General features: G+C 36.2%; 1 protein-coding gene across 9 annotated transcripts in view; it reads left to right on the plus strand.

Moving 5' to 3' along the window:
* The window catches only part of LIN7A (lin-7 homolog A, crumbs cell polarity complex component), a 393,426-nt gene that overhangs the window by 61,801 nt on the left and 309,853 nt on the right, over nt 1-21,772 (plus strand). The window lies entirely within an intron of this gene.

Raw genomic sequence — 21,772 nt, forward strand, 5'->3', positions numbered from 1 at the left:
CAGGAAAATAATTTCTCCTTAAGTTCTCCAGAGTTGGTGTTGTTGCTTACAATAAACACTCTGGTGAAGAAATTGGTATTTGTGAATAGACTGTAGACAGCAGATGCTTAGAGAAAGGAGGATTCTTGGGTTCGATACTGCCTAAACAGTGCTGAAGGGGAATGCAAATCTCCTGTTCTTATCGACAGGTGAAAATCTGGCAATGAAGGTATGCAAGGCATGAAGAATTCAAGACTATAGGGCGGGGTAGTTACTTATAATGATACTGAAAAGCTTGAGGAGAGAAAAAGAGGATAAAACCTGTGCTGTCCATATGGTAGCCACTAGCCCCATATGGCTAAATAAACCCTGGGTACTTGAAAACTTAGTGCTTAAGAGCAAAAGAATGTAAAATATCTCATTTTTAATTTGCATACCGCTTATATGTTGAAATAATAATATTTTAGGTATATTGGGTTAAATAAATTATAAAAATTAATTTCATGTGTTTATTTTTACCTTTTAAATTGTGGCTTACTAGAAAATTTTAAATTACATAAGACTCACATTTCTTTTTTTTTTTAATTTTTTAAAAAATTTTTATTGGAGTGTAGTTGATTTACAATGTTATGTTAGTTTCAAGTGTATGGCAGAGTGAGTCAGTTATACGTATACATATTCCACTCCTTTTTAGATTCTTTTCCCATATAAGCCATTCCAGAGTATTGAGTAGAAGTCCCCTGTGCTATACAGCAGGTCCTTATTAGTCAACTCTTTTACATATAGTAGTGTGTATATGTCAATCCCAATTTTCAATTTATCCCTCCCCCTCTCACCCCCTGGTAACCATAAGTTTATTTTCTACATCTGTAACTCTCTTTCCGTTTTGTAGATAAGTTCATTTGTACCCTTTTTTTAGATTCCACATATAAGCGATATCATATGATATTTGTCTTTCTCTGTCTGACTTCACTCAGTATGACAATCTCTAGGTCCATCCATGTTGCTGCAAATGGCATTATTTCATTTTTTTTTATGACTGAGTAATATTCCACTGTATATATGCACCACATCTTCTTTATCTATTCCTCTGTTGATGGACATTTAGGTCGCTTCCGTGTCCTGACTATTGTAAATAGTGCTGCAGTGAATGTTGGGGTGCAAAACATATTTGTGACTCACAATTTATGGCATTGGTTCCGAAAGAGTGAGGACATAATAGGTGTGGTTATATGGGTGAGATTCTTAGGGCTTAAAAATATACCCTCATTATCCAATCCCACTAACCAGATAAAGAAACCCCTTTCCATATGCTTAAAACACTGTAACTCCCTTGCATGAGAGTGTTCTGCGGACAATTAGGTCAATTTTCTTCATATCCAGTGGTCCATCCTTCATGGTCTCCAGGCTTCCAACTGGAGCCATATACCAGCATGTTTCCTACAGACTCAGAGAGCTTCAGAACTTTGATATTTATGTGTGTAAATATGTGGGAATATTAGTTAAAATAGACGGTGCTCCACAAAAGAGGGAGCAATAATGGATATATATACACTACCAAGTGTAAAATAGATAGCTAGTGGGAAGCAGCCACATAGCACAGGGAGATCAGCTCTGTGCTTTGTGACCACCTAGAGGGGTGGGATAGGGAGGGTGGGAGGGAGGGAGACGCAAGAGGGAAGAGATATGGGGACATATGTATATGTATAGCTGATTCACTTTGTTATAAAGCAGAAACTAACACACCATTGTAAAGCAATTATACTCCAATAAAGATGTTAAAAAATAAAAAAATAAAAAAGGAGCAATATAATTTGATAATTTGAAATTGGGCTGAAGGTATTACTATGAGCACACCTCCCAGAGAGTCCTGATTCATTCAGTGTGTTACTCTCAATCAGCTGACATGGGTCTAATTATTTGCTTCCTTAAAATGACTTGTGACTGGTTACCCACCTAACTTGCCCAGACCTTTCAGGGAGTTGTACACTGAGCCAAGTTAATTCCCAGTATCTCAGACTGCCATTGCAATCTGCTGGAAAGAATGAGAGTTTATTGCAGTTAGTAGGTTGGTGGAGTTCTGGCCAAAGTCTGTCTCTTGGTTGACCCAACTGAAGCCAAATTCATAGTGATTTTATTTCACAATTCCTAACATTATTCTGTAAATTTCATTTCTGCGGAAGTTAACGAGTTTATTTCTATTGCTCAAAACAGAGGGCACTCACTGGCTGATGTAGATTTATGGAACTTACCAATGTCTTCCATTGATTGGAAAGGGTACTGATGTTGATACGATACACCTATTTTAAATTTCAACTTTGAAACTAAATAACTGTGTGACTTTGAGCACCTACCTTCTTCACTTGTAAAATTAGAATATTTGACCATCATTTGGCTTGCTTCCAACCCTAAAATTCTTGATTCTTTACACCATAACTGAATCTACATGTAGTGTCTCCAAACTACATTTATTTTTAACCCAGTGGTTTGACAGCTCCCACCACAAATACTCATGTGTCAATAGAATTAGAATTATTAAGAAAGTCTGCTCTAAATCTGAGGTTTTTTATTTTCCTGCTCAGTGATATATTCACCAAAGTTCTAAAACATAAACCTACATTCACTAGTTTATCCCCTGAAAAAATGTTTCTCCCTATTTATTTTTAACCCTATAGTTACAGCCTTTGATTGTTAATTTACAACAGTTACAACTAAATCAATTTCTTTAGTCTACAGTAGAACATAATCTCCAGGCCAAAGAGGAAGACAAATACAAAAAGAATAATTTTACGAATATATCACAACAACTGTGGTAAGTGCCACAAAATTTAATAGGGTGGGGACTTCCCTGGTAGCACAGTGGTTAAGAATCCGCCTGCTAATGCAGGGGACATGGGTTTGAGCCCTGGTCCGGGAAGATCCCACATGCCGCGGAGCAACTAAGCCTGTGCGCCACAACTACTGAGCCTGCGCTCTAGAGCCCACGAGCCACAACTACTGAGCCCATGTGCCGCAACTACTGAAGCCCGCACACCTAGAGCCTGTGCTCCACGACAAGAGAAGCCACCGCAGGGAGAAGCCCGGGCACTGCAAAAGAGTAGCCCTTGCTCGCTGCAACTAGAGAAAGCCCACGAAGCGAAGACCCAACACAGCCAAAAATTAATTAATTAATTAATTAAAATAAATTAATAGGGTGTTCTGAGATCACATAATGAGGCACCTGGCAGATAACTGCCTCTGAAAGAAGCAATGTATTTTTCAGAGGTATGCTAAAGGTGAAATCTGGATCACTCTAAGGCTGGCAGCTGATGGGTACAGGCCTTCTCCACCTGATGTGTTAAATGCAGATCAAATTGAAGCACAGGGTAATGTTTGGTGTACCAGTTTGCTGACATCAAAATGCTTTATTAATCCTCGTTTCCTCTTGGAGTTATAGAACCTGAAATCTCAAAGGGCTTAGATCCAGGTTTCCTCCCCTCACCAGCCCAAAATAGGTGTTCATATCACTTGAGAAGGATAGTAATGAAAAGGCAAATAAATGCCTTCTGCTTGCTTCAAACATCAAGATATCTGCAGAACTCTGCCTTACATGTATGCAGCCTCTCCCGGTTAGTTCTACTTTCTTTTAAACTAAGAGAATAAAAGTTCTCACTTGCAGGAAATAAATCCAGAATTCTCCTTAAGAAGCAGAGTCCCATAAGAATCCACTATCGACAAAGCAGAAAGTAGATTTTCTTTTAGGCGTAGTGTCCTCATTTTCTTTGCCACTTTAGTTTAATTTAGGTCCCGGGCATGTGTTTATTTTCACAGAGGTATTTATAGAGAGAAGAAGAAAAGAAAGAAAAGTTTAAATTTGAATTTCTCCAATGCCTTCAAGATACTGAGGCTTTCTCTAAGGGACATGAATGTATGTATTTCCTTCATAGTGACAGCTTCCTGAGCATAATAGCCTGGTTAAGTGCCACTCTCTGGAGAGAGTAGGCTGGGTTATTATTGATACTTCATCTACATGGAAAAATCACTCAGTCATCTAGGCCTCAACTTTCCAGTCTGTAAAATGTGAACAATAATAAGACTGAATAAAATACATTTCTGAAGTGTTTGGCACAGTGCCTGGCCAATATCTGCTCAATAAACATTAGTTATTAATATAGCCATCATTATTGTTTTTAACAAATAACCAATACCAGAATAGTGGTGGGAGTTGGGGGAGGGGGCACAGAAAGACAGGGAAAGGAGCGCAGTCATGTTACATAGACAACCTCTGAAAATATTTTAATTTATATAAAACCTATGGTCACCTATATTATACATTTTAACTACTTCTATTGACTATGCATCTTTGGATTGACTTTTATATATTGCATTACACGGCAGCACATTGCAATGTTTAAAAGTAAGGTCTCTGGAGTCACAATACCTGGATACAAATGCAGTCTCTACCATTTTCAAGCTCTGCAATGTCAGGCAAATTACCTGCCTGAGCCTCTGTTATTATATCCTTAAAATAGGGGTAAACATAGTGTCTACCTCCTAGGATTGTTGTGAGAATTGAATGAGATAATATACGTAAAGTTTTCAGAACACAGCCCGACACAAAGTAAACATTCAAGAAATATTAATGCAATATAATTATGTTATATCAAATATCATAATTGTTATATATCAAATATGATATATCAAATATCATAGATTTTTGATATTCTTCCCTAAGAATCAATAGTGTTTTCTCATTTCTTATCCTGGAAAGCCTATTTAAGGGTTTTGCTCAGTGTGGTAAGAGTTGATCTATCAAATTTTCATTGAAAAGTTGAGGCTAAAACAAGCAGTGTTGCCAAATCTCAAATTTTTAAGATTGATTTAAGCAATTGCATGGTATCAATCATAGTTCAGTCATAAAAATAAAGAAACCACTCTGCTATTTTAAGCAGGGAGAAATTTAATACAGTGAACTAGTGACTTAAAAATATATAGGAAGGCCTGGAGAAGCAGCGACTGTGGAAAGCATTCATTATTACTCACTATTACTCAGTTTTATCACCAGCCATGAGGGGATTAGAAGGTTTCAGGATCACAGGAAACTTCCACTAATGATCTCAGGTCACCACTACACCAGATGAACAACTTCCAAGGGGATCCAAAGGAACTGCAAAGCATCACAGTTGTTCAAGCCCATGAGGTCTCCTTACTGGATGAAGAACAATGGTTTCTGCTTCTCTTGGCATTTTGAACTTTGTGGCCTCTGCTTGGTGGACTCTAAACCAGAAACCGGCTGGCAAGAGATTCTGGGAAATGCATTTCCTAGACTTCCAGTTGCTGTGATATGAGGACAGCAAGGAAAAGAAATAAGGGTGCAGGCGGTTGGTCCCTCCAAAATAATACACAGCACAGTCATTCCTTTGTCCATTCAGCATTCATATAGAACCTTCTACCTATATTCACATTTAAAAATAGCATTCTTAAATCTAACATGTTATAATTATTTCTTATTCAAATAAATATATGCTCACTCTCTCCCTATAAAGGTATGATCCCAAATTCCATCAGTTAATTTATCCAAATCAGGGTGATATCCTTCTAGTTTGGTCACAATATTTTGGGGTAAACTTTAAACAATAAATTATAAAGTTAACAACCACAAAAATACTTTATATAAAAATAGGAGAAATGGAGAAAATGACATAGTTAATATACATAAATATTTGCATAGAAAATTAAGCAAGAAAGTATGCCTTGGCACTGTAGTGATTTCTGCACCTGGATGTGAATCAATAGTTGATACTAACTACTTCCTTTTTCTGGTAAGTGTTCTAAGTCCTCTTTGTCCTCACCTGCTTCTGGTTCTTTACCTGGTGGAGTGCCAGGTAAAGAAGAGATTCCCTTCTATTTCACAGGCCACCCCACTGTGTAGTAGAGACCTTATTTTTCCTTAACAGGACCATTCATCCCAAACTGTTCAGTAAGCCCCTTCGTTGCCTGTTGGTTCATTGACAATTGCAACTTCTAGTTTTATAGAAATTTTATTTTGTCCCATGGTAGAAGTACTCCTCCCTTATGCATCAGAGAACCCAAAGTTGTCAGGACAGGAATTGAGACAGTAGTAATGAGATGAACCACTCCCACTTATTCCCTTAGTGCCAGACCCACATGTTCTCATTGTCCTTTTAGGTGATTGGGTAGCTGATGAGATCAGTAAATCCCAGAGGTATTAGTTTATTGCCACACATGGCACAGTAAATGAGTTTCTTGGTCATAAACAATGTTTGAGATTCTATGACAGTAAGACATTCAGTGGGCCCAAGGGTTGATGCTTCTGGGAAAAGATTATGGAACTGAGAAGGGATAGCCATATACACAGTGTCTGTTCCACAGAGCTCAGATTGCTACCCTTAATAAGATGTAAAAATTCAATATATCAATTTGCCACCAGGTGACTGGCTGGTCCTAGTGAATGGTGCCATACTGGGGACTCTGCTTTCTTAAGTCTTGACAGACTGGATATTCAGCAATAGTGTTCACTGGCCAGATTAGCCTTGGAGAAAGTACGCCCATATGGCTTAACTTTTGTACAACTTCCATCTGAATGACCTTGAACACTTTGTTCTTGAATTCATTGAGCAAGCACTGGAGTGGCTGTTGAAGGAGACTGATTAACATCTATAGGACAAGTCATCTTACCTACGTGATTATTAAGAGTCTCTGCAGTGTATGCCCTTTGGTGAGGTGGTGTATATATGGGATACAATTATCTTCACACTCAGTAATTACCTAAAAGGTTCTCCTCTGTTTATCTCCCATTTACTCCTCCCCTAACGTCCCTGTTACTTATGCTCCAGTTCTGTTCCTTCCATGTTCATCACTATTCAGTAAATCTGTTGAGACCATCTATTAATTGGTAAATACAGACTTATGATGGTTTGACCTATAATTTTTCAACTTCACGATGGTGCAAAAGCGATACACATTCAGTAAAAACTGTATTTCAGATTCTGAATTTTGATCTTTTGGGCTAGTAATATGCAGTATGATACTCTCTTGTGATTCTGGGCCATGGCAGCTAGCCTCAGCTGCTGGTCAGCCACGCGAGGGTAAACAACTGACACTTTTACAACCGTTCTGTATCTATACAACCATTTTGGTTTTCACTTTCACTACAGTATTCAAGAAATTACATGAGATATTCAACACTTTATTATAAAATAGGTTTTGTGTTAGATGATTTTTGCCCAGCTGTAGGCTAGTATAAGTGTTCTTAGCACGTTTAAAGTAGGCTAGGCTAAGCTATGATGTTTGGTAGGTTAAGTGTGTTAAAAGCATTTTCAACTTACAGTGCTTTCAACTTACAATGGGTTTATCAGGATGTAACCCCATTGTAAGTTGAGGAAGATCTGTATCCATATATCTTGTCATTTCCATCACCAGCGAAGTGAAACACTAAATGTACTGCTCAAGCTTCTACCTGCTAGGAAGATCTCCCACTGTCTTCCAGGACCCTAATTGAGTGGAGTTGTTATGTTATATTTTGTAGTTCTGACTGTTTGCAAATCTGTTTTCTTCCTTTTTTTTTTTTTTTAAGATTTTTTTATTTTTTGATGTGGACCATTTTTAAAGTCTATTGAATTTGTTACAGTATTGCTTCTGTTTTATGTTTTGGTTTTTTGGCCCCGAGGAATGTGGGATCTTAGCTCCCCGACCAGGGATCGAACCTGCACCCCCTGCATTGGAGGGCAAAGTCTTAACCACTGGACTGCTAGGGATGTCCCACAAATCTGTTTTCTTATGTAAACCACCCTTGGAAGTTTCCTTTCTCATACAGTTGTTTATAGAAACTCCCCATGAGGTCGCAATGCATATTGAGAGAGAGGTGGCAATGCGTGCTGCCTGCAGAATTTAGAGGGGCCTTTTTCTCAATGGTGGGGGGTGGGGTGCAAGATGTAGCAATTTATCTTTTACTCTGGAGGGAATATGTCGCCATGACATAGGCCACTGGCACTTTAGAAACTTCACCGAGATAGCAGGCCCCAGAATAATCCTGGAGATTACTTCCTAATTTCTGGCACATCATGCGTCATGACAAGGCGTCTGAGATATTTCTTGACTCTTGCCAACCAGATCTAAAAAGGATGTCATCAGTGTAGTAAACCCCAAACCCTATGGGTTGAAGAGATGGTTAAGATTCCTATAGAGAATTCCTGGGGTGAGGCATAAAATTAAAATAACTCTGCTAGGTACAATTAAAAAAAAAAAAAAAAAAAAAACTGCTACCAGTAATATTTTTTATGGGTATAACTTCAGAGACAGACTGCAGGTTTTGAATTTATGTGAATTACTATTTTAGGAAGATTCAAAATTGGGTGAAAAATTATTTTCATATCTAATAAGCAGATTTATAAAATAAAGCCAATGAATAAAAGTGATATCTAAGAATAGGATAGGAGTATTACGTAAAAAGAATAAATAATCATGTAAAATGGCAAGAGGTAACAAATAGAATCATAGGATAGAAGTTAGAAATTAAAAATGAATTTTAGAGAGATAACGAATATGAGGCAAAAGTACGGATAAGGCAGAGAAAAAAAAACAATGATCATAAAGAATGCTAGTATAATCTACTTATTCTATCTATCATAATTATTTTTGTTTTTAAATTAGTAACTATGAAAGGGAAAATATCCCCAGTGGTAAAAGCATATATGACTGGTATAGAAGAAAAAAACATTTTGCTACAGTGCTGATACCAGAAAAATCATAGATTTTATTTGAAATTTAAATGTGCCCACTGTTCATCTTTATGTAGACATTTAAAACTCAAATATGCTGATTCATTATTTTCATTTTCTTAGTTGCCATTGTTCTGAAAAAAATTTAAGTATTTCTCTTGAATAATTCAACGTCATTCTCTCCTAGTAAAGTTAGTCACCTTCATGCTACTGTTATAAATTAGAAAGATGTTGCTGGTTTTAAAAATAGCTTTCTTTGCTTCAGCTGAAACATAGTAAATACAAAAACATATATTTTCCCCCAAGCTTCTTCCAATTTAGTGTTATTTAATAATTCTTTTAGTATTTAACATTCACATTTTATTACCTTTATTTTATGGCGATGTACATATAACAGACTTTTAAAAATCAGAATATATGTCTAGATTCTTTAATTTCACTAAGTCTAAAAGTGTCAGCATTTCACATTCTTAATACTGCAATGCTGGAAGGGACTGAGAGAGAAGCATCATTAAAAGTTTGTATTAGGCATGCATGTAGTAGGATTGATACCATGTTGACTATAGTATGAAACGTAAGTGCTCATTTTCATCTGGTAACATATAATCTAATTTATAAAACACTCCAAATCCCTCCTCACTTTATATACCTGTGAATAAAAAACTTTTTAATCTCACTTCATTATTTTATAATTTGTTTTGTATTTTATAACTTATAATTCTAAGTATTTGTCAGCATAAGAGTTTAAATGACTAGCATTCTGTTCTTTGTTTTACTTTCAGATTTCAGCTCTGCCATTTTTTAACTTACAGTTTTATTGAGATATAATTCACATACCATAAAATTCAGCTATTTAAAGTGTACAGTTCAGTAGTTTTTGGTATATTCACCACTATCTAATTTTAGAACATTTGGTCACTCCCAAAAGCAACCCCATAGCAATCATGACTTGTTCCTCCTTAACCTCAGTCCCTAGAAATCACTATCTACTTTTTGTCTCTATGGATTTTCCTATTCAGTACATTTCATATAAATGGAATCATGTATGTGGCCTTTTAATCTAGTTTCACTCACTAACAATGATATTTTCAAGATTCATCTATGCTGTAGCATGTATCAGTACTTTATTCTTTTAGGGAGGAATAGGACTGTAGGACTATACCACACTTTGTTTATCCATTTATCAGTTGATTGACATTTAGGTTGTTTCTACAGTTTGGCTACTATGAATAATGCTGCAATAAGTATTAATAAGCAAGTTTTTGTGTGGACTTGTGTTTTCAATTGTTTTGGGTATGTATATACCTAGGTAGGAGTGGAAATGCTGCATCTTATTGTAACTCTATGTTTAACATTTTGAGAAAATGTGAAACTGTTTTCCAAAGTGGTTGTAGCATTTTACAGTCCCATCAGCAATGTACGAGGGTTCCTGTTCCTCCACACCCTAAGCATACTTGGTATTATTTGTCTGTTTTGTTTTAGCCCTCCTAGTGTGTGTGAAGTGGTACTTCATTGCAGTTTTAATTTGCATTTCCCTAATGAATGAATGGTGTTGTGTCTCTTCACATGTATCTTTTTTCTCTTTGGTTTATCTTCATTGGAGATAGGTCTATTAAAATCTTTTGCCCATTTAAAAATTAGATCATTTGTCTTTTTGTCATTGAGTTGTAAGAGTCTTTTGTATATTCTGGATACAAGTCTCTTATCAGATATATGATTTGCAAATTTTCTTCCCTTTTGCAAATATTTTTTTTCACTCTTTGGGTGGTCTTTTTACTTTACTGATGCTGTCTTTTGAAGCCAAAAGTTTTGTTTTGATGGAGATGAACTTATCCATTTTTTTCTTTTGTTGCTTGTGCTATTGGTGTCATATTTAAGAAACCATTGCCTAATCCAAAATCACAAAGATTTACTCTTATGTTTTCTTCTAAGAATTTATATTTTTAGCTATTACATTTAGGTCTCTGATCCCTTTTGAGTTAATTTTCATATATGGTGTGAGGTAAGGGTTCAGTTTTATTCTTTTTTTTTAAATAAATTTATTTACTTATTTTTATATATATATATATTTTTTTTTTTTTTGGCTGCGTTGGGTCTTCATTGCTGCGCACGGGCTTTCTCTAGTTACGGCGAGCAGGGACTACTGTTCGTTGTGGTGTGCAAGCTTCTCATTGCAGTGGCTTCTCTTGTTGAGGGGCACAGGCTCTAGGTGCACAGGCTTCAGTAGTTGTGGCTCACGGGCTCTAGAGCACAGGCTCAGTAGCACCAGGGAAGTCCCAGTTTTATTCTTTTGCATGTGGATATCCAGTTTTCACAGTGTTTTTTATCAAAAGACTATCCTAATTGTTAATGCCTACAACTAGCATTTCTATTTGCTTGTTATTCATCTATGAAATATATATATTTAACATAACAGTATAAATAAATATACTGAAAGTATACTTATCAATATAAATAAATTTCATTCTTCTTTGAAAAAAATTTTTTTGAAATGACCCAGACTAAAAACTTTATGAATGTCTTTACCTATCTTAGCATGTACCTACTTGGCTTAGTATAAATGTTATTTTCTCTTATCTATGTTTGTTGGCAACTTAGCACCATTCCTGAATCATTCTATTCTCTGTCTGTTTCCCTTGCCAACAAGATTATGGCCTAGATTTACCAAGAAAGGCCCTCATGTGAGAAACAAAATGCATTGCTCCTGGTCAACAGTGGGATGTATTTGAGCTTCATTGGATGTTTTTGCAGTAGCCTCTGAGAATTTCTCTGCAAATTATCTGCCTTGGAGCTTCAGGCAACTATAAACATACATGTGGATCTCTACATTTCCTGAAACTGCCTGAGTCTCAGAAAGCTAACAGCGAATCTGAAAGTTATGGTAGCTTTTCGTTACCTTTACTCTTCCAACATATACAGTGGTTTTCCAAGCTTCCAATTCTTTGTATTAAACCTCTTCCTTCTTGGAATATTTAGAGTAATTTTTGTGTTTCTTTTTGAAGTATAACTGATATATTTATGTTGGAGGATATGCCACACACATATTTTTAAGTACTATGGAATCAAAATTATACCCACACATTTAAGAGTTTTTTTTGAAAAAAAAAACCTTAACTATTTATTTATTTTATTTACTTTGGCCGTGTTGGGTCTTCGTTGCTGTGCACGGGCTTTCCCTAGTTGCAGCGAGCGGGGGCTACTCTTTGTTGCAGAGCGCGGAGGCTACTCTTCAGTGCCGTGCATGGGCTTCTCACTGCGGTGCCTTCTCTTGTTGAGGACCATGGGCTCTAGGTGCGCGGGCTTCAGTAGTTGTGGCATGCGGGCTCAGTAGTTGTGGCTCAACAGCTCTAGAGTGCAGGCTCAGTAGTTGTGGCGCACGGGCTTAGTTGCTCCATGGCATGTGGGATCTTCCCGGACCAGGGATCGAACCCGTGTCCCCTGCATTGGCAGGTGGATTCTTAACCACTGCACCACCAGGGAAGTCCCCTAAAACCTTAACGATTATAAAAGCTTTCTCATGCTGTCATCTTCCTTTCCTTGATACTGCTGAAGCTTCGTCTGGGATATCTACAAAAGAGGGAAAGTTTTCCACTCATACTCCTTGCTGAAGTCACTGACTTAGTGCCTGTGGCATAATGGGCTCTGCTTTCTATCCCCTGAAAAACCATAGCCCACTGAATTTTCTTCCTATTTTCACCAGATGTCTCCTCATGGACAATATGTAGAACCTTCTCTGATTTCTTATGGGAGGACTGAGTCTTTGTGGGAGTGCATGGAGAGTGTCTTAGTTTCTATTTTTCACCTTGGAAAAAGAGTTCCCAGAGTGTTATTTTCTTTTCATTTTGTTTTCAGACAATTGTCCAATTCTTTCTTTTATAATACATTCTGGTAATACAACTACAACTGAGGTACGTAGATAATGGAGATTGATGGAGATGTTGATATCTATAAACACACGAGTAAAGGCTACATTTTCTGAGAACCAACTATGTTCTAGGTACTGTATGATGCATTTTACATAATAATATTTTTAGTGGATACTATGTTCAAGGCACTATGCTAAGGAGTTTATAATCATTATTTTATTAATTCTATGAGGTAGGTACTATTATCATTTCCATTTTACTGATGAAAAAACAGATTTTAAAAAGGTTAAATAATATCCCCACAATCATAGAGTTATTATGTAGCAAAACTAGGTTTCAAACCCAGATCTGTGTGGCCTTGAAGCCCATATATTTTAGATTAGTCAATTCTGTGACTTATATGTGTGCATATATTAAAGAAGTTTATACCTTCCTTCTTTATTATTCCAATCCATCCTCCATTACCATGGGGTGCTTGTTTTTTTCTTAAGCAACTAATACAGTCACCTCTTGTTCACGAATTTTCAGTGGTTCCCTACAACCAACACTCTTTAGTATGGCTCAAAAGCCATTTGGTGATTTGACCCCTTGAACCTACTGAGTCTTACTTCCCTTTCCTCCTCCAAACTGTATCTTATTCTAACATGTTTTCCCTCTGTGTGAAACACTTACATGACTGGCAAACTCCTAATCATTCTTCAAGTCTTGTCTCCAAACATCATCTTCTCTGTGCAGGTTCTACTGATTTGCTTTCTTCAGGGAGACTTGGACAGAACTTCACCTCTACTCTCATTGCTTCTTGCATATTTGTGTGAGCAAAGTATGCCTCTGTAATAGGTTTGTTGTGAAGATTAAATAAGATTATCCATGTAAAAGACTCAACAGAATGCCTAGCACGCAGCAAATGCTCATCAAAATGTTAGTTATTATATTTGTATTTTTTATTACTAAGCATTAGCCAAAAATATAAAATTAGAACATTGCAATTTTATTTAGTTTTTCTTATAGCTTTCCATTTTTTATTGTTCTACCTTTTATATTGTAAATTCTTTTACATAGTGTTTGTGCTTCTGACCAGAGAAAATCCTGGGAATATTCTAGGCAGGGCTTGTTGGCTAATAGTTACCTGCTGCTAAGGGTGTCTAGTTGGTTATCAAACCAAATTTGAAAAAGTTCTTAGACCCCTATTTGAAAATAATTTGTTACAATGATGTACCTGTTGGTTTGTATTTAAATAGTGTGATGGGCTGGGAAGATTTGAAGTGAACCAGCTGAGCATCTATGGTCATGGCAGAGAAGAAGCATAGTTTCAATTGCTCAGCTCTTTGAAAGGAGGTGGTGCTAGGCCTACTTTCAGGGACAGCTTGATGGAGCCACACAAGCTCCTTGCCTGCTCTGTTGGCTGCCACCATGACATGCTGATAAAGATACCATCACTTGACTGAAAGGAAGAAGAGGATACAACAGGGACTCACAGACTGATAGGATATACCTACTCCTTCGGATAGGGGAGCTCATGCAGTGTGCCCTCAGTGAGAGCCAACAAAAAGTGGTCTCATGTTCTTAAACTGAACGTAAGTAGGTATATGTGACTGTGTCGTGTCTTTGTCATCCTAAAGCATAAAAGAACTTGACACAGACATGGAGTCAGGTTTACAAGCTGAGTAACATCCTTAGGCGTTACTAATGCACTATCTTTTTAATCTTTATAACCACAATTCTTAACAATATTTTTGTCCCACATCAGACATTGGAGGAAAGATACAAGGAGAGATGAGGAAAAAAGGGGGGGAAGGGAGAAATAGAGAAGGGAAGAAGGAAAGAAGGGAGGAAGAAAGAAAGGAAGGAAAGGAGGGAAGGAGGAAAGAAAAAAAATGAAAGGAAAGTTAAGGAAAGGAAGCAAAAGGAAGGGATGGTTGGAGGTGACATTTCTCCCTTTTACTGACTACACCATACCCTGCTTCATTTTCCTGTTGCCTATAGCTCTGGATTGTTCTCTGCTAAAAAGTGTTTTTTCTCCTTATCTTTTAACATTATGCTACCCTGCAACAGCCAGTTTCTATTGTAACCCTTCTTTTATACTCAGAGCTGTTATGGCAGACATAACTAGAGCTTTCCTGGATAGACAAGAAGAAAATATATCCTCGTAAAGTCAGGAATGCCCATGTGACTTGCTTAGGTCCATTAAATGTAAGCAGCAGTAATGAGTGCCTCTTTGTCTTCTTTTGGATAGAAGCATTTCCGAGTGGAGAGCAAATGTTCATGCTCTCCTTCCCTGCCAAGGCAAATGTGGAAGCATCATGTTGAAAGAGTGACTTTACTTGTAAACTAGCAGATCCTTGTGTCACCATGATACACACAGCTTTCTGGCTAAACCAAGTTCATATATATAACACAAATAAACAGTAAATGTTATTTTAAGCAACTAAGATTCTGGCATTGTTTACTACTGCAACATAACCTTTTATATTTTGAATAATACAAATATACCTTTTCATTATACACATGGATCTGAAACAGACATCAGTCCTCTCAGTCCAATAAAAGGTACCATTATATCAATTTGACCACAGATAAAGGGAACTTCCTAGACATATATTTCTTTTTCATGAAGTTGATCAGTTGGGCTATACAAGTCATTAGGTACACTGAGTTTCAGCCTGACCTCACAGTATTATTGGTCTGTCTCTCAGTATCTTGGCAGAAATTCTTTATCAACTAGTATACTTGCGAGTGAAAAAGATGGTTGCATGCCCCCATTAAAGCAATAATATAGAAAAATCTCTGGCTTACAATGGATGGCTACCACAAGTAGGATAGCCACTCTATTTTAACTTTTATCCTGATACAAGACAGATTCTTATGACTAAAAGAATTCTTTCCTAGTCCAGCACCCTTCTTACAAATACGTTTTTTGGTTCATTGTATTCCTAATTATACACAGTTCTAGCCTAGCTCCTAAGATCTGACATAGTCGAGCGTTCCTTTGGTTTCTGTTTCATAGTACTGAAAGTTAGCTGTAGTTACTCACAGATTTTAAGAAATGTAGGAGTCTGGGTCATTCTGGTTTCCTTTTTCTTGCTGCAGGAAAATCAGAGGTGTGAAAGGAACAGAACTGTTTCATTATTTCCCAGGGATGTGTCTATAGTTCTAAACTAAACACATCAGCCTGACAACAATAATTACTTTCCTGGAGAGGAAACCCTCAAAAACCTTAGTGTTCTTCATTTATTTATTCATTGAACAAATATTTACTTTATGATGATAGTAGTTCAGGTAGTTTTCCAAGTACTGGGGGCCCTGCCCTCATGGGAATAGCAAATAATATACAAAAAACCAAATGAACTGGAAAATGTCGGATAGTGATAAGGGCTACCAATAAAATTAAACAGTTATTGGACTAGGCAGTGCCTGGGGTGGGTCACTTTAGATTGGGTGGTCAGCAAAGATTCCTTACTTAATTAGTGTGATTTAGCTCTTATTACTGGGCTCTTCCAAGTGAGTACACACTTGGAAGCAAAACAAAAACAAAAATAGTGGAAGACAGAAAACTGCCCTCCAAGATATTAGTGAATTGGGGAAGAACTATGACCAAATTGACTCCAGAGAACCTGTTCAGCTCCTTCTGTTTTACTACTCACACCATCCCCCCTTCCAACAGTCAGGCCTGATCCAAATCCGGTCACGTCAGTTTCTATCAGAATAAGATTGGGGTTTTTGAATGTGGTGAATCACACTGCAATCTGACTCTGCCTTTGGCTCTGAGCGATGCCCCAGGCATGGAGACGTGTAAAGCCAATTCATTTCAGATCTGAAAATACCATCAATATTATATTCACTAAACATCCTCATTTTTATCACAGTGCTTTTATTGACAGATATGAAAAGGCAAATTATTCTAATCAGAACCAAATTTTTAAGAGTCAATGAAAAAAAGTTCAAGTGCCTTGGAGGACCAAAGATATTTTGTTCTGTGTTGACAGCAAATGAAACAGTCATTTAGAAAAACTAACAGTGTGTGGATTAAGTGGTCAACAAGACTTAATGCACAGTGGATTTGAGTCTTTCATTGGCATCTAGGAGGGCAATTATTAAGTCTCAGAGCACATGGAAAATTAAGAAGTCTCCCTCTGAACTTTTCACTCATGCTAATGCAGAGGATGACTCTCCAAAAGCTGGACAATCATTTAGCTGACACCTACAGACTGATGGAAAAAAGGAAAAGGTAGCCACGATTTATGTAGTGCTTTTGGTGGCTACTCATCCCTGGTGCCCTTACATTTCCAGCTGGAATATTTCACCAGGGCATCAACCTCTGTCCTTATATACACTCTTCAGTTATGTTCAGGTCATTCTGCAGCATTTACTGGGACATAGACGTGGAGGCTCCATGGCTGTAGTTATAGTTTATCAGTTCAGGAGAGTAGTGTGTATATTCCCATAAGACAAGTAAACACAAACCCATAAAAGGTTAAAAGTGCATATTTACAGAATCCCTTTCTACAGGCAAATTTAAGAGATGGAGGATTCTGTGCTGTAACCATATTCGAATTATACATGCACAACCTCTTTGATAAAATAAAAAGAATAGACAAGAAAGGACAAAGAAAGAAAGTAAACAAAGGATTCTATCATCTTGCCTCTGATATTTTTTAAAGCTTTTTATATGGTAAGATCAGCAAAGAAAAGATAATGTCAATACTGGGAGGAGATGAAGGGAAGAACCAAATGCTGGAACACAGGTTGAGAGCCTCTGTGGCATACCCCCTTAGGCTAGGACATAAATTAATCCATTCCCCAAGGGTTGCCTCACGAGAGCAGACTGTCTATTAAGGCAAGGCTGAGAGACTGTCTTATTCATTGTCCGGGTTTTTGTTGTTTCTTTTTGTAACTAAAGCATAATGGACTTTTTTTCTCCTATATTTTCATTTGCACCAAGGTTATAAAAGTGATCTGAATTGTATATTAGCCATTTTACATCCTCATGAAATCTCTCAATATGACGCTTTTGAAAGTGAATGATTATGTGAGGTATCTTTAGAATAACAAAGTTGTACTGGGAAATGTGAATTGCATTTTTGACATTTATCCATAAATTAATTACTCAAGTATTCATGCATAACGGGAAATTGTTGAATTTTTTTCATATGTTAATTATTGACCAAGATCTTATTAATATTTAGATATACATCATTCCGGCATTATTTTCTTATGTGGAGTATATCTCCAGAAATAAAATATGAGCCTCTAGGGTAATTGAAAAGCCACTACATTTTACAATTATCAGATAAAGTCTAAGGTGATAAATATTGCTTTTAAAACACCTGGGAAACTATAATTTCTAAAAATAAATTGTAAACTAAGCATGATTTTATTTTGCAGGGCTTTGAAGCTATAAATCAATTTATGCTTGCCTCTCTATTCATTTAACCTATGGTTCCCTCGCTTTCCTATTTCCAAGGAACTCATTCAAGTATCCCAGGAAGTGATAATAATAACCCCTCTGTATCTCATAGTGGCTACTATGAAGATAAATGGCATAATATATGTGAGCATGCTTTGGGATACTTGAATGAGTATATATACTGATTTGAAAGAATACGTAAATTAAAAAGTGGCTAATATTGATTTTTATTGAGGAACTATAGAATGAACATTTAATAAGATTTTTATACTTTAATTCAGATAAAATTTCATAAATATATTCAACATATTTCAATAAAAAAATCAGTGATTTAACACATCCTCTGATTCAGGTGACTCAGAATAAATGCTATTGATTTCCTCTTGACTTTGTTATTTCTGATCACTCTAGTAAGTCCTCATGTGCCAGCACTCACTAGCACATTTTCTGGTCTGTTGAGCCTAGATTCAGAAACACACCCATATCCTCCTACCCTGTGTTACAACTATAAACAGTTAAGTCAGAGGCTATCTAGAGTTAACAAATTATATTCTTCACATTAAATTTTAAAAGCCATTGTGTTATCTTCAATCTTAATTGTGCTATTTTTTAATCCACCATTTTACTCATAAATAGAGAAGAGTAATGATGTAAGTTATCAGAAAAAACAGATAATCCATTGATCTTTCCAGCAGAATAAACAATTGTGTGCAATGGGGACAGTTGTGAGGATTGTAAAAATGTGGCTGTAACTGGGTTGAATTTATTCTTTCTATGGCTTTAGTATATTATTGGAGGGGAGTCCCAGCTAGGCTCCCCACACCCCCTCCCAGTGAAATTGTGGCTATTCATGGTTTCAAGGTCATCAACAGTCAGAAAATGAATGCAGATTAATATAGGGAATTGAATTTAATTCTCATTACTCTGGAGAAATAGCACTGGGAATGGATGCTATGCCTGCTTGTCTAATAGATCCTTCTTCTGTGTCCCCAAGGCACCTTGCCTACAGAAATATTTTCACTTGGACAAATAAATAAGCCAGACTGTGGCATATATCCTTTAAAAGACCAAAAGCATGGATTGTGCACTTTAACCCCCAGCAGCTAAAGTAGTGGCTGGGATGGAGTGAATGTAGTATAAAATATATGAAGAATGAATAAAAAAATATTCATTAACCATTTTAGATCTCAATTTGGAAAAATGTTACTCTTCTATTCTGACATCAGATAAAATTAGAAAAAGAGGCTTGGAAAGGAACTTGGGAGAAAGTGATGGAATTCAAATAGTCCTTTGAAACATAGATTGCTTTCTTGGGGAAGGGGAAATACCTTATTAGGCTATTCAGTTACACATATATAAAGCAAGCACTCTGCCTCCTGTTTTTTATTCTTGAAGGAAACTGGTGCAGTTATTTGGACCTTTTTAAGCAGAGCTCTACTTGTTCTTTCCTTTACCCAAAATGTCTTTCTCTCTTTCTATTTTGTTTTGAATATGTTTACAGCAAGATGCCCTGCGATGGCAAAGTATTTGCCTTTGTAAAGATTGTGTATTCTTCTTTGGGAAGTTACTTATGAAATAAAAAGAGCTGAGTCTGGGTCACATAAGATAATGAAATCTGACCTTTAACCAGGAATTAAATGATGGGCCATTTGTAGGGATCTATATATCACAAACACTGGTCAGGCCCCAGGAAATGCTCCTCCACATCGCTTGCCCTGTGTCTTCAAAACAAAGGCAACTGCTGTTAGTAGGTGTGGAGGTTTATGTGTTGTACTGCTGCTGAAGTTTGAGACAGACTATACTTCCAAGGATAGGGATGATTTGAGTGGTGAAGAGTGGGAAAAGATAGAAGGCAACTAACTTGTTGAATTCATTCTCTTAGGTATGCAATAGAATCTTGCCTAACAAAGTACCACTTCCCAGTCGTACTGAATGTCCATTTTCTTGCTTCCTGCTCCAATTCATAGTTTCAGAGGTACTTTCATATTGTGCAATAGTTGTGACAGTCACTAATGGAGGCTGAAAAACATTTTACAATATAAAACAATTTATATTTCTCTTAAATTTGAGTATAGGTCAGTCTATACCTACACTGTCAATATGGTAGCCACTAGCCAAAGTGGCCATTGAACACTTGAAACGAGGCTGTTCCAAAATGCTATAGGTGTAAACACTGGACTTCAAAGAGTTGACAAAATAATGTATTATATCTTAAAAATCTTTTATATTGATTATTTGTTGAAATAACTTTGTTTTTGGGTATGTTAGTTAAAACATTATTAAAATTAATTTCATCTTTTACTTTTACTTTTTAAATTGTGACAAGTAGAAAATTTGTAATGACATATGTGCTCACATTATATTTCTATTGGACAGTGCTGGTCTAGACCTAATATGTGTGAAGTGTAATACCAAACCCTCACAGAGGCACCTAGTAGGACACTAAACTCTAGAAAGCAGAATAGTAGTATTTGCTACAACTACTAGTGTAAAAATGTTTAGTAAGATTTAATAGAAATTTCAAAAAGTGGTTAAAATTTTCTATTTTATTTAGTTAAAAGACTAAAAATAAAATACATTATTGAAATTAGTAATTTCAAGGGCAAGTTCATGAAATAGCCCTAAATGTGTTGCTAAAGAAGAAATATGTACATTCAACAATTATGGCCAAACACCCAGAATAATTATTCATGCTATGGGGAATTCCCTGGTGGTCCAGTGGTTAGGACTCTGCGCTATCACTGCCGAGGGCCTGGTTTCAATTCCTGGTTGGGGAACTAAAATTCCACAAGCTGCATAGTATGGCCAAAAAAAAAAAAAAAATTTATCTGTGTTATGTATTCTACTTTGAACTGCAAAAAAAAAAAAAAAAAAAAAAAAAGCCTTCAGCTATATCAATATAGTGGAAAATTTTTTAAAGATATTTGGTAGAATAAATACCAAATCCCACCTTATCACCATTCTCAAACGCACTATGGAAATGTCTACTACGTGCTTTTAAAACAAGATACACTAGAGGAGTTAAGGAAAACAAAAAGGTTCTCAAATAAAACCTGAATGATGAAACCACACCCTAAACACAAGGAATGCTGAGTAAAGGGAAGCTTGAAGGTCTTGCTCTGTTTGGGGAAAGATTTGTGGAATTTCTGTATTTCACATGTTATCCAAATATTATACCAAACCATCTTGTTAAATAAAGTTAATTAGTCCATGCATTGCCCCAGAAAGCCCAAATTCTTAAGAATTTGTCTTAAGCACAGAATTTTTCTATCTTCTTTGACCAATTCCATAATAGGTCTGAGAATCTCATGGGATGTGTATGAGTATGGAATTGTATCTTTGAAATACTATAAAATTTTTATACTGTTGTGATGGGAATTTGAGGTTTCAATGTTTATTAATATTTTTAGAATCTGTCTAATTTTATAGATGCTCAAAATTGTGTGTAAATGCTGCACAAAATTAATTGCAGAAAATGTTCATCATGTATTAAAAATCTCCATTGGGCTTGGTATAAATAATTGGATAAAGTATCAAAAATATTAAAACAATCTTTAAATAACCAACAGTAAAATAGCGAACTATGGTCTTTGACAGAAAATGAAATCAATTTTGAATTTGTGCTATCTGCTGTTGTTTGATATGAACTTTTGCTTGACATTGATAATGTTAACAAATACTTAGAAAGGTAAACAAAACTAATTTGGATACTTTAATTTTTGACAGTTTAAAATACACTATTTCAAAATTTAGAGAAAATGATTTTTCTAATTTAAAAAACTTTGTGTAAAATATGCAACAAA

The sequence above is a fragment of the Eubalaena glacialis genome, chromosome 11, assembly GCF_028564815.1.
Source record: "Eubalaena glacialis isolate mEubGla1 chromosome 11, mEubGla1.1.hap2.+ XY, whole genome shotgun sequence".
NCBI classification, from domain to species: Eukaryota; Metazoa; Chordata; class Mammalia; order Artiodactyla; family Balaenidae; genus Eubalaena; species Eubalaena glacialis.